This window comes from Alexandromys fortis, unplaced genomic scaffold (assembly GCF_014885135.2).
Source record: "Alexandromys fortis isolate MF-2015 unplaced genomic scaffold, M_Fortis_MF-2015_v1.1 scaffold_91, whole genome shotgun sequence".
Taxonomy (NCBI): domain Eukaryota; kingdom Metazoa; phylum Chordata; class Mammalia; order Rodentia; family Cricetidae; genus Alexandromys; species Alexandromys fortis.
Window position 1 is genome coordinate 3,506,490 of NW_026067968.1, and position 12,314 is coordinate 3,518,803.

Genomic DNA, 12,314 nt, shown 5'->3' on the forward strand with positions numbered 1-12,314 from the left:
GGGGAGGGAAATGGGAGGCGGGGAGGAGGCGGAAATTTTTTTCAATTAAAAAATAAAAAAAGAAAAATTAAAAAAAAGAAAAAAGAAAATAAATACTAAGCTCATCTGAAATAAAAAAAAAAAAAAAGAAACCAAATCTGAAGGAGTAGCATTATCTACAGCATAGGAAGGACTGTGAAAGTGCTGAAGGCTCACACAGAATTAACACTTTTTTCTTGAAGGGCACCTTGAGTTACATTTGGCATTTGTTTGAATTTATTAGGGGCAGACTTATGGACATTTTATTTATATTTACATTTTGGCAAAAAAAAACTTTGGTCATAGTTCTACAAAAACTTGTTAAAGGGTTATTTTTTATTAAAATACTCTTTGAGAAGTGATACACAGCAAGAACAGAAAAGTAAACATTCACACCTAACATGAGAGCATCTTAAATACAGCAGGAGTCAGTAGTGCTTACAGAAAGGAGGATCCTTTTAAGGAAAAGGAGCCAGTATCAAAATAAGGCATGCCCTATTATTGTCACCAATTTGTACTAGGCAGTAGTGTTCTTCTTGGAAGGCACGAGCTGGGAATCTAATCACCCAAAGGTTTGAAAATGTGGTTTTGAAGACAATGTCAGATGTGGGGACAACTGACTGAATAGAATCCCCTTCCTGGAATCCACAGCGAGTCATCAGTGACAACATCCACCTCGACTCCAGCACTCTGGAACACCAGAAGTCCTCTTTCCTAGTCGGTGCATAACTTTGTGAAGGCACTGTGCAAAATGTGGGCAGGGCAGCTTACACCCCATTTGAAGTGTATATTAAAACATGGGCATATTTCCTAGGCACTGAACTCTATGTAAACTAACAAAAATAATTTTTTGGGGGAAAAAACAGTAGGTAAGCTCAATAAGAAGGCTTCGGTTTCACCAGGATCCTCACTAAGAGACATACCACACAATAATGATGATGATAACAATCACCAGGACACTGATCCCTATTGCCCACATCTTGCAGTTCTTCCACCTGTACTTTCTCTTCAGCTTGGCAGGACTTGTTTCAAACTGAGAAGTGCCTGCCTGCAGTGCATCTGCGCGATCATCTAGCTCTGAGAGCTTCTCATCTCTTTCTAACACCTTGTCCACGTTGACTCATGATATCAACTACCTCATCTACTTGATTCTGTGTCTGCTGGAGTCTGCGGTTACTGCCAGAGGCAGCTCTTGAACTTCCTGAAGGCACACCTGTGGACATTTTGGCAGTGGCGGCAGCAACCAAGGGTCGGTGGACTTGTATGAATAGTCTTGATTTGAGTGCCAGTTTTAATTGATCAGTAGTCACATGTAGCTGATGCCTGTCATCTGTCCTTGTAGAAAGCCCCCTGGGACAGTGCTGGTCTGCCTAGATATTCAGTACAGTAAGCACCTAGCAGATATTTATGAATGACTGAATATAATCATGACTGTTATCTCTGCTTTTGTACTTCAGCATCCTGCCCGGACTATGAGGCAGATTATTGTATTTTTAAGACAGACCTAGGTATCTCTTCCTTCTTCATGTATGTGGCTGTTATTAACTTCTTTAAAATTTTTGTAAAGTAATCCATTTTACATAATCCAAAAATAGTGCCTAAGAATTAAAAGATGACAATGACTTCCCCAAATTGACTCTGCCCTAAGTTAAACACTGCTCACATGAGCCTCATGCAACTTGGTGAGTGGGCTCTAGTGTATCAAGGATTCTTACAAATAGTTGAATCTAGATGCAGTGTGACCAGGGTAGAATCGGACCAGTTGTCACTTCTTTCTGGCATCTGCATCTGCCTAACTATAAGTTCATATCCAGCCCAAAATTTAGCAGTTAGCACACTAGATAGCCAAAAAGCTGTCCACTGTATATATGCTGATAAGCTTAACACTTTATGTTTTTAATTACAAATTAAAAAGTGTCATGAACTTTTTTTGAACAATACATCATGTTTAATTATGCTTTTTTCATTTGATTAAAAAAATTGAGATTTATTTGCACCCAGTGAGCATCTACTTTGAATTTAGTTTTGCTCTTCCCTGTCCATGTTATCTATCATTGTTTATATCAGTTCATAATACTTTTAACATTAAATTTTAAAAAATAGCATTTATTAGAATGTGTGTACATGCACACATGCACATGTACCATAGTGTGCATGCATATGGAAGTCAAAGGGCAACTTGTGGAAGTCTGTTCTCTCATTCCACCTTGTGAATTTCCCAGGCTTGATGGCAAGTATCTTTATTCACTGAGCCAACTAATCAACCCAATTTCCCCCTTTTACTAAAAATAGATTCTTTTCTCATATAATATATTCTGATTACAGTTTCACTTCCCTCTGCTCCTCCAAGTTCCTTCCAATTTCCCCTTCGACCCAAATCCACTCCCTTTCTATGTCTGTTAGAAAGGAACAGATGTCTAAGAGATAGTGACAAAACATAACAAAATAAAATATAATAAGATAAAAGAAAATGGTCACATTGAAGCTGGACAAGGTAAACCAACAGCAGAAAAAGAGCCCCAAGAGAAGACATAAGAATCAGAGACCCACTTGTTCACATACTCAAGAGTCCCGTAAATACACTAAATTGAAAGCCACAATATATATGCAGAGGACCTGGTGCAGGCCTATGTAGGCCATTGCTAGCTGCTTCTGTCTCTGAGTTCATGTGAGCCTTGCTCATTTGATTTAGAGGAACTTGTTATCCTGGTGTCCTGCATCCCTTCTGACTTTTACATACTTTCTGCCTCCTCTTCTGCAGGGCTCCTGAGCTTTAAGGGGAGGGATGTGATGAAGACATCCCATTTAGAGCTGTGTGTCTCTCACTCTCTGCATAATGTCTGGTGTGGGTCTCTGTATTTGTTCCCACTTGCTGCAGGAGGAAGCTTCTCTGATGATGGCTGAGCAAGGCGCTGATCTAATGAGTATAGGAGTCATTTTATCAGTACTTTTTTTTTTTTTTTGGTAGACTGGTAGTACTTGGTTTTACCCTAGGTCTCTGGACTATCTAGTCTCTGGTTCGTGGTCACCCAAGCATGTCAGGTATGGGTTCCATCTTGTGGAGTGGGCAAAACATTAGTGGTTTATGCCCACAAGCTATATGCCACCATTGTCCTATCATATTTTACAAGAGGACAGCATTCTAGATCAATGCTGGGTTGGTGTTTACATTTCTCTTTTGGTAGCCTGAAGAATACCTGTACCAAAGACACTAGAATGTAGGAATGGGGGTTCTATGTAGGCACCAGCTCGACTCTCCATGTTTAGTGAGTTCTGTGGGTGTTGTCTTTGGCCCTGCTGTCAGTTTGTAGCAAGTAACCTATTATTTTATTTTTATTTATTTATTTTGTTTTTCGAGATAGGGTTTCGCTGTAGTTTTAGAGCCTGTCCTGAAACTAGCTCTTGTAGACCAGGCTGTCTTTGAACTCACAGAGATCCACCTGTCTCTGCCTCCCAAGTGCTGGGATTAAAGGCGTGTACCACCACCGCCTGGCTGTAACCTATTATTTTAGCAACAGCCTTGGATTGTTTGGAAATTTCTATGGGACCCCTTTGGTTAACAAATCAACTGAATGTGACCAAGCCCTGGTACTGGAAGCTTAGTTTGGTTACAAGAGACAGCCAGTTGGGACTTCGTCTCCTTCATTATTTAGAAACTTCATAGGATTGTCTTCATATATTTTAGAAAATTTTGACTGTACTAGGTTTCTTTACCACCCCTCAAATGCCTCTTAATTCTAGCTATCTCTCCCAACATTCTCTCCACCAACCCCATCTCCCTTCTCCCTCCCCACACGATCTTTCCATTCCTGTATCTCCTGTCATTTATTTAATGGCTACTATCCACATATAAGAGAATATATACCATATTTATCTTTCTGGGTCTAAGTTACTTCACTGAAGATGATTTTTTTCTAGTTCCATCCATTATTCTGCAAATTTCACGGTATAACTTTTTTAAACAGCTGCGTAACACTCCATTGTATAAATTTACCACATTTTCTTTATCCATTCTTCTGTTGAGGGACATTTTGGTTGTTTCTAATTTCTGGCTATTACGAACAGAGCAACAATGAACATGGTTGAGCAAGTGTCCTTGTGATAGGATGAAATGTCCTTTGGGTATATGACCAAGAGTGGTGTAGCTGGATCTTGTGGTAGATCAATTCCCATCCTTCTGAGGAATTGCCACACTGATTTCCATAGTGGTTGTACAGGTTTGCACTTTTACTAGCAATGAATGATTGTTTTCCTTATTTCACATCTTCATCATGAGCTGTCAATTGTGTTATTGATCTCAGCCAATCTGACAGGTATAAAATAGAATCTCAAAGTAGTTTTGATTTGCATTTCTCTGATGACTAAGGTGTTGAACATTTGTGTTTTTTAGCCACTTGAGTTTCCTGTATTGAGAATTTTCTGTTTTGATTGTACTCCATTTTTAAATTGGATTATTTTGTATTTTGATATCTAGTTTGTTGATTTCTTCATATATTATGGATATTAGTCCTCTGTCTAATGTGGAATTGGTAAAAATCTTTTCCTATTTTGTAGGGTGCCACTTTATCCTAAGGATGGTGTCCTTTGCCTTACAGAAGCTTTTCAGTTTCATGAAATCTCATTTATTGTTGATCTTAGTGCCTGCAATAATAGTGTTCTGTTCAGAAAGTCTATACCAATGAGTTCAAGGCTATTCCCACTTTCTCTTCTATCAGGTTCAGTGTATCTGGTTTTATGCTAAGGTCTTTGATCAGTTGGGAGTTGAGTTTTGTGCAGGGTAGTAAGTTTGGATCTATTTAATCAGTCCAAATTAAAAAAAAAAACTGTAGACAATGTCTCACCTCTCACAAGGTCTTATTCCTACCTGACCTGGAACTGGCTATGTAGGTTGGGCTTGAACTCACAGAAATCTGCCTGCCTCTTCCTCCTGAGGACAGAATTAAAAGTGGTGGTTGCACCGCCACCACCTAACATATATGTATGTATTAGTTTTAGAGATAAGTTTTGTTACATAGCCTAGGCTGGCCTCAGACTTAGATACTTGTCCAAGCTCTTTGCCTATTTATGATTTTTGATCTTGTTATTGTTGAGATGCAGGATTTCCTGATGGATCCTGAATAGTAAATACTGACCAGATAATCTGCAAATATTTTCTCCTGTTTTGTAAATTGTTTTTCAGTTTTTTTTTTTTTTTAATTTTTATTTGTGTGGGTGGGTACAATATGTACTTGCAGAGGCCAGAGGTTGATATCACATGTCTTCTCTATCACTCTCCATCTTATATTTTTGAGATGTGTTCTCTCCCTGAATCTGGAGCTCACCAACTAACCTAGATTGACTGACCAGCAAGTCCCAGGGATCCTCCTGTTTCCACTCCCAGTGCTGGGATTACAGGAACAAGGCTACCATACTTAGCTTTTTATGTAGTTGCTAGGCAGCTGAACTTAGCCTCAGTTGCACAGCCAGCACTTTGCCCACAGCTTGCCAGGCCCTGTGTGCAGAAGTTTTAAAGTTTCACATGTTCTCATTTGCCTATTTTGACATTTGATTTTGTAACTGAGGAATAATGAAAATTCCAATTCCTCAGTTACTAAAGTAAGTGTTATGCTTTCTGTAGGGTGTTTTAAGTCTTCATTTATTGTGAGTTTACTCTTATGTATGGGTTTGAGGTTCAACTTTATACTTTTTGTGTGTGGCAGTCCAGTTTTCCCAGCACTGTGTGTTGAACACTGACCTTCTCTGTATCCTTAGAGGCTTGATGAAGACCATTTGACCATATATACAAGGGTTTGCCCCAGGATTTTCTCTACGGCTTTATTGTCTTGTATGTGTCTCTATGCTAGTACCGTATCTTGGTGATTGGGTTGTGCATTTTAAAACAAGAAGTGCGAGACCTCCAGCTTTGTCCTTTTTCAGGGCTATTTTAGATGTTCAGAGCCCCTTGAGGTTTTGTATGAATTTTAGGATTGTTTATTTTATATTTCAGGTATGGTCTTCTAATTATAAAGCTCATACTTACTTTATAGTCAAGGCTGGCCTTGAACACGTTATTTCCTGCCATATCTTCCCAAATTCACAGATTATAGGTGTGTGCCAACATACTTAACACAGAAAATTTTCTATGTCTGATTTTTTAAAAATGTTATCAGGAGTTTATTTTGTCTTAAAATAGTGTCTTCCATTGATGCCCAGGATGGTGACAAACTCATGTGATCTTTGTCTTCTTCGTCTTCATCTTCGTCGTCGTCGTCGTCTTCTTCTTCTTCTTCTTCTTCTTCTTCTTCTTCTTCTTCTTCTTCTTCTTCTTCTTCTTCTTCTTCTTCTTCTTCTTCTTCTTCTTCTTCTCCCCCTTCTCCTCCTCCTCCTCCTCCTCCTCCTCCTCCTCCTCCTCCTCCTCCTTCTCCTCCTCCCTTCTTCCTTCTTCTTTCTTCTTTCTTTCCCTAAGACAAGGTTTCTCTGTGTAACAACCCTGGCTGTCCTGGAACAAGCTCTTGTAGGCCAGGCTAGTCTCAAACTCACAGAGATCTGCCTGTATTTGCCTCCCAAGTGCTGGGATTAAAAGCATGTGCCACTGCCCAGCCCTCATGTGATCCTCTTGCCCCAGCTTCCCACATTGCTGGGACTATAGGTGAATGCCACCTGTCCACATTGGGATTTTGACAGGGAATACATAAAATCTATCAATAATATAGATATAAGTGTAGAAGGGCAAAGAGAAAGTGGAAAGCTGAAACTAAAGAAACATAAAAGGCTACAATGAATCACAAGGGGAAAGACTAGATCCTGGTTACCCCAGGAGAGTGCCAAGAGCTACCAGGTCTTTAGGGACAAGGGTCTCAGACCTGGGCCAAAGCTGTATTCTGGCCAGGAAGTATTAAGAGCTAAGGATTCTGGACTTTTTAGGCCTACATAAGAGCTTAGCAATGTCAAGGCTGAGGAATTTTAGGCTTTCCTCGAAAGCCAGTGCCAGCCACAAAGTGAAGAGTCCCGATTCCCTGGACCCAGAAGGCTTGTACAGCTGCAGTTCTGATTCCTGCACCACTCCAGGGCACTCACTACCTGTGTTGCTCTCAGTGCTTATTGCCACTGCTCACTGTTGCTGAGTGTGGAGAGAAAGAAAGTGCCAAAGATCAACACTTGAAGAGCTTCTTGCCTGACAAAGGACAGCCAGCCAGCTTGTCTGACAGTTGTGTCACTATTTCTCATTGTATCAATGTTTGCATCATGCATTTGAGAGATCTCTTGTGAGGTCTCTTTATTATTGTTGTATTTGCTGGTGAACTGATCTTCTTGTCACCATGTAATTCCCCTCCTTTGTGTCCAGTGATAGGCTTAAGGTTCAGGAGCTTCTTATTGTACCAGCCATGTCTTCTGTCATTTTCATCCTGGTATAAATGTAGGTCTAGAATGGCTCTAGCTATATCATATTTTATCCACGAAGCATGTCTTTTAATTGGAGAATTTAATTCTCTTATACTAAAAGTAGTTGCTATCACTTGGTTATTTTCTGTTTGCTTCCCCTTTCTTGCTGCCTTCTTGAACTTTCTTAGTGATGTGTTTTAATTTCTTTCGCATTTCTTTTTGTATACATTCTATAGTTTTTGGTGTGGCTGCGATTACAATTACATAAACCTCTTAAAGTTACTCCAGTTTGCTTTAAACTGTTAAGTTTTTGATAAATTAACTCTTTTATAGCCTTTTTTTATATAACATATGATACAAATTACTACTCTTTATGCATATTCAGTAAAATAGATTTGTAGTTACTTTTTGTTCATTTTTAAAGATTTGGCCACAAATTTTAAAATTATGTATGCACCCACATTACAGTACTACAGAATCCCATGTCTGTATTTGTGCACATGCCTTCACCTGGGAGTTTTATATGTTTGCAAGGTTTGTGTTGCTGCTTACTGTCTGTTCAACTTGGAAGACTTCCTTTGGCATTTCTGTGGACCAGCTCTAATGTCATCTGTGTTTATCTGAGAAAGTCTTAACTTCCCCCTTTTGAAGACATGTAGTATTTCCCATTGCATCTTTTCCTTTCATCAATTTGGATGTGTCCTCTTACCCTTCAGTGTTCCTGGTGGGAAATCATTTCATAATCTTGCAGGCTCTGTTAGCTGCTTAGTGCCCTCTCATGCTACTGTCTTGAGTTCTTTGTGACTTTTGACACCTTTGTTATTGTGTATTTTAATGTAGGTCAGTGGAATTTGTTGAGCTTATTGGATTTGTCTGTTTATCTCCTCAGATTTGTTAGTTTTATTTCTTCCATTGAGTTTTTGGCTCTTCCCTTGTTTCTTGTACTTCTGAGATTCCTCTAATGCATCTGTTGTTCCACTTGATAATCCTCTCTAAGTCCATCAAAGCTCTCTTTACCTTTTTATTTACTTACTTCCCCTCCTTAGAAACAAGGTCTCACTTTGTAGCCCAGCCTGGCTTTGAACTTGTGATCCTCTTGCTTTAGCCTAATAGGCATATGTCACTGTGCTCAACTTCTTTTCCTCTATTGGCTCAGTATTTTATTTTTATTTTTCAAGACAGTTTTTGTATAGCCCTGACTGCCCTGGAACTTGCTCTGTAGACCAGGCTGGCCTCTGCCTCCCCTAACCCTTAAGTGTGGGGTTAAAGGCGTGTGCCACCACACCCAGCTTCTGACTCAGTATTTCAGACACCTTGACATAGAGTTTGTTGATTCATTCTTCTGCCTGGCAAGCCTGCTTTGAACCCTTGTGGTGAAGCTTTGATTATTTATGTCTGTTGATATTTTCACTGTGCTTGTGCAGTTCTGAATTCTTTCAGTTGTTACCAAGTTCTTTTTAGTTCACGAAGCATCCTTACAGTTCGGTATTGGATATCCTTTGTCAGTTCACATACTCTTCCTCCAGGGCTGCTTCTGACATTTAATCTGTCCCTTTGACTGGGCCATGTTCCCCAGGTTTTTTGATGTTGTTTTTATTTGTTTGTTTTGTTTTGTTCTCCATAGAAAAGGGAGTCTGGAGTTTTTTCACTACACTGTCACACTGAGCTCTCTAAAGTAAGCTTTCTTTGAAGTCTAATTTAACCTTTTCCTATAATTTATGGAAAAGTGATAAACTCTGAGCTTACAAGTACAGCTTCATAATTGGACCTGAGCTCTATTCCTCAATTATTATGAATGACAATTATGATTCATGTTTTTTTGAGGATACACCTCGGTGTCATGATCACTTAACATAAATCATCTCATTTAATCTTTGCAACAATTCCAGGAGGTGGATGTTGTTTATGCTTCCTTCTTGTAGGGGTAGAGCCTGGGGCAGGAAAAATGAAAACAACAGAGTAGTGCATACTTGGTGGGTACCAAGCTTGGTGTTCACTGTACTAATTGGATCTTCAGAGTTGTACAGAACTTCTGGATATTCTACACGTTTGGTATCACATTCGTTCTTATTTTTTTTCAGCATGTAGAAGTATTTTGCCTGCATGTATGTCTATGCACCAGATGCATACAGTAACCACAGAGGCCACAAATGGACATCAAAGCTCCTGTAACTACAGCTACTGATGGTTGTTGAGCGGCCATGTGGATGCTGGGAATCGAACCTGGATCCTCTGAAAAAGCCACCTCTCCAGCCCCTTGCATTCTTCCCCCTTTTCTAAATTAAAAGGATTTGCATTTGTTGTGTATGTACATATTATACACATATATATTCTAGTGTAGATGGAGATCAGAGGACAGCTTGTGGGAGATAGTTCTTGCCTTCTCCCATGTGGGTCTGGGGATTGAACTCAGGTCATTAGGCCTGGTGGCAAGCACCCTTACCCACTCTGCCAGAGTAATTAGACCATCATCTTTATTGTGCTTTCTCAGGAAGTCTCAGGGATGGACAATATGAAGAGAAGTTATTTGCTGAAGTGTAGCAAATGGCCTCTACTCTAAATAGAGTTCATGGTTTCCATGTGAAATGTACCAGCAAGGTACATTTCCACACTCAGCCCTCTCCAAAGTTTCCTCTCCTGCAAACCAGTTCTAAAAACATGTCAGTATCTATAGTCACAGCAACAATCACTCTTCTACTATAGATCTTCATTAGCTTTCCAACCTGTGACAAAAAGATTCAGAACCTTCGACTTATAAAGAAGATAGATTTACTGTAACTCACTGTCAGAGGTTTCTGTCCATGGTCACTTGGTTGTTTGCCTTGGTTCTGATGCAACACACTACAGCATTGCAGAAGCATGTGGTAGAGGAGACTGCTCACTTAGAAGCCAGAAAATCAAGAAGGTAGAGGTCAGTATCCTAATGTCCTAATGACTGGCTGGCCTCCACTAAGTTCTACCTCCTTGTATTAGTCATTTTTCTTATTGCTGTGGCAAAGTATCTGAGTAGAAGAAACTTAAGGAAGGAAGGGTTTATTTTAGCTTAAAGTCAAGGATGGTGTCCTGCCACAGTGGGATGATAGCAAATAAGGAGGCAGGCTGGTCACATTGCATCTGTAGTCAGGAAGTGGAGAGTGAACAGTAAGTGATGCCATGCTATATATAATGCCTCAAGGCTCACACTACAGTGACCCACTTCCTCCAGCATTCTTTTAAAGGAACTTCCTAAATGACACCACCAGCGTGGGACCAAATGTTCAAACACATGAGCCCATAGTGTGTATGGGAGGGGGTGCATTACACATTCAAATCACAATACTAACAGTGGCTGGCCACCAAGCCTTCAGTATAAGCCTTTGTGGTCTGATCTTAACTTGGGAAGATGTGAATTCTGGCTTTATCTTTGACTTGTCTCATCTGCTGACAGTGCATAGCCTTGCAGGTGATGCTGGTGAACTGTTTCTCAATTGATCACATACTTGTTTTATTTGCTCTTCATTTTCCCATCTCTCCATCTATTCTGGAACTTTTGTCTTGACAAATATCTTCCAGTGAAACTGTTTAAGTCCACTAACATTTGATTAACTCACCAGCAGAGTAATATTCCATGTCTGACCCTGGAATAAAATGACAAAATGTGCCAAGCTCCTCCTCATAGAACTTATACTTCCTTAGCCTATAGTGCTAACTGTGGTCTTCATTTTTTAAAGAATTTTTAGAAGCATTTTTGGTCTTTGTTCTGTTCCATTCATATCTAAGACTGCATGAAACAACTTAATGATGAGAAAGATTACCTGAAATCAAACTGTTCTTATTACTGCTGCTGCTGAGGCCAGACTTCACCTTTTCTCCTCCTTCTCCTCTTCTTCTTCCTCCTTCTCCATTCATTTATTTTGGGAAGTTAGTTTCCCTTTCTCTGGGGGCCTTTTCACAAATGATTTCTTTGTATTTTAGGATCATTCCCTGATACTTGGTCAACTGGACCCTTGTCACTCAGATCTTGGTGCAAATGCCATTGTCTTTTTTTTTTTAAATCACCTATTCTCTGTTCCTTGCCCCCACTCCCCCCCACACACACACTTGAAACATTCCCTGGCTTATCATCCATTTATCATCTGGACTTTAACATTAGAATGAAATCACTAGAAGGTGGTGCTTATGTAACTCTAGGGATTAAGGCAGACAGATTTTGAGTTTGAGGCCTGGGTTACCTAGAGAGATCCTGCCCCCCCCCCCCAAAGCAAAAAAACTACTACAATTCACTGATTTGTTTGTTGACCATCTAAAATTTTGCTTAGCACCAAGAGCCCTTCAAGTATTGGGTGTGCGTGTCCATGTATATGCATGTACATGGAGCCTAGAGTTCGATGCTAGGTGTCTTCCTCATTAGTATTTCCATCCAGCCTTAGTTTTTGAGACAATCTATCCCAGAATCTGGAGTTTACTAATTTATCTAGACTGGTGACCAGCAAGCCTCAGGGATCTTTCTGTTGCACTTCCCCATGCTGGAATTGCAGGCATGCACCCCCATGTCTATACCAGCATGCCTGGCTTTGTATGTTGACGTTGAGAATCTAAATTCAGGCCCTTTTGACTTGTGCCATAGCACTTTATAGACTGAGCCTTGGCTCCAGTACCTCCTTCAAGCATTTATTAAGTGAATACAAACAAAAATCTCTGGGAAAGTAACTGTTGTGGATGGGAATGCAAAAATTCTGCACTTTGAGTAGTAGTGAATTTTAAGATGTAACTATGTTTGCTTTTAGTAGAACATTTTCTTTTGGTAGCTTAAATAGATTTCCTCAAAATAGAGATATGAAATGGCTTTACTTTACATTTTTAAAGTTTATTATCACTGAAGTCCAGTTGAATTGTGTAATGTGGAATAGAATTTAATTTACAATGTTGTAGTCATACATTCTCTGTCAATTTAA

The 12,314-nt window shown here is 39.7% G+C and overlaps 1 protein-coding gene and 1 pseudogene across 1 annotated transcript in view; one reads left to right on the forward strand and one right to left on the reverse strand.

Moving 5' to 3' along the window:
* Evl (Enah/Vasp-like) overlaps positions 1–12,314 on the forward strand; it is a 152,417-nt gene that overhangs the window by 27,471 nt on the left and 112,632 nt on the right. The gene's annotated exons all lie outside the window — the stretch shown is intronic.
* LOC126509084 (vesicle-associated membrane protein 3-like) lies at positions 929–1,241 on the reverse strand (annotated as a pseudogene).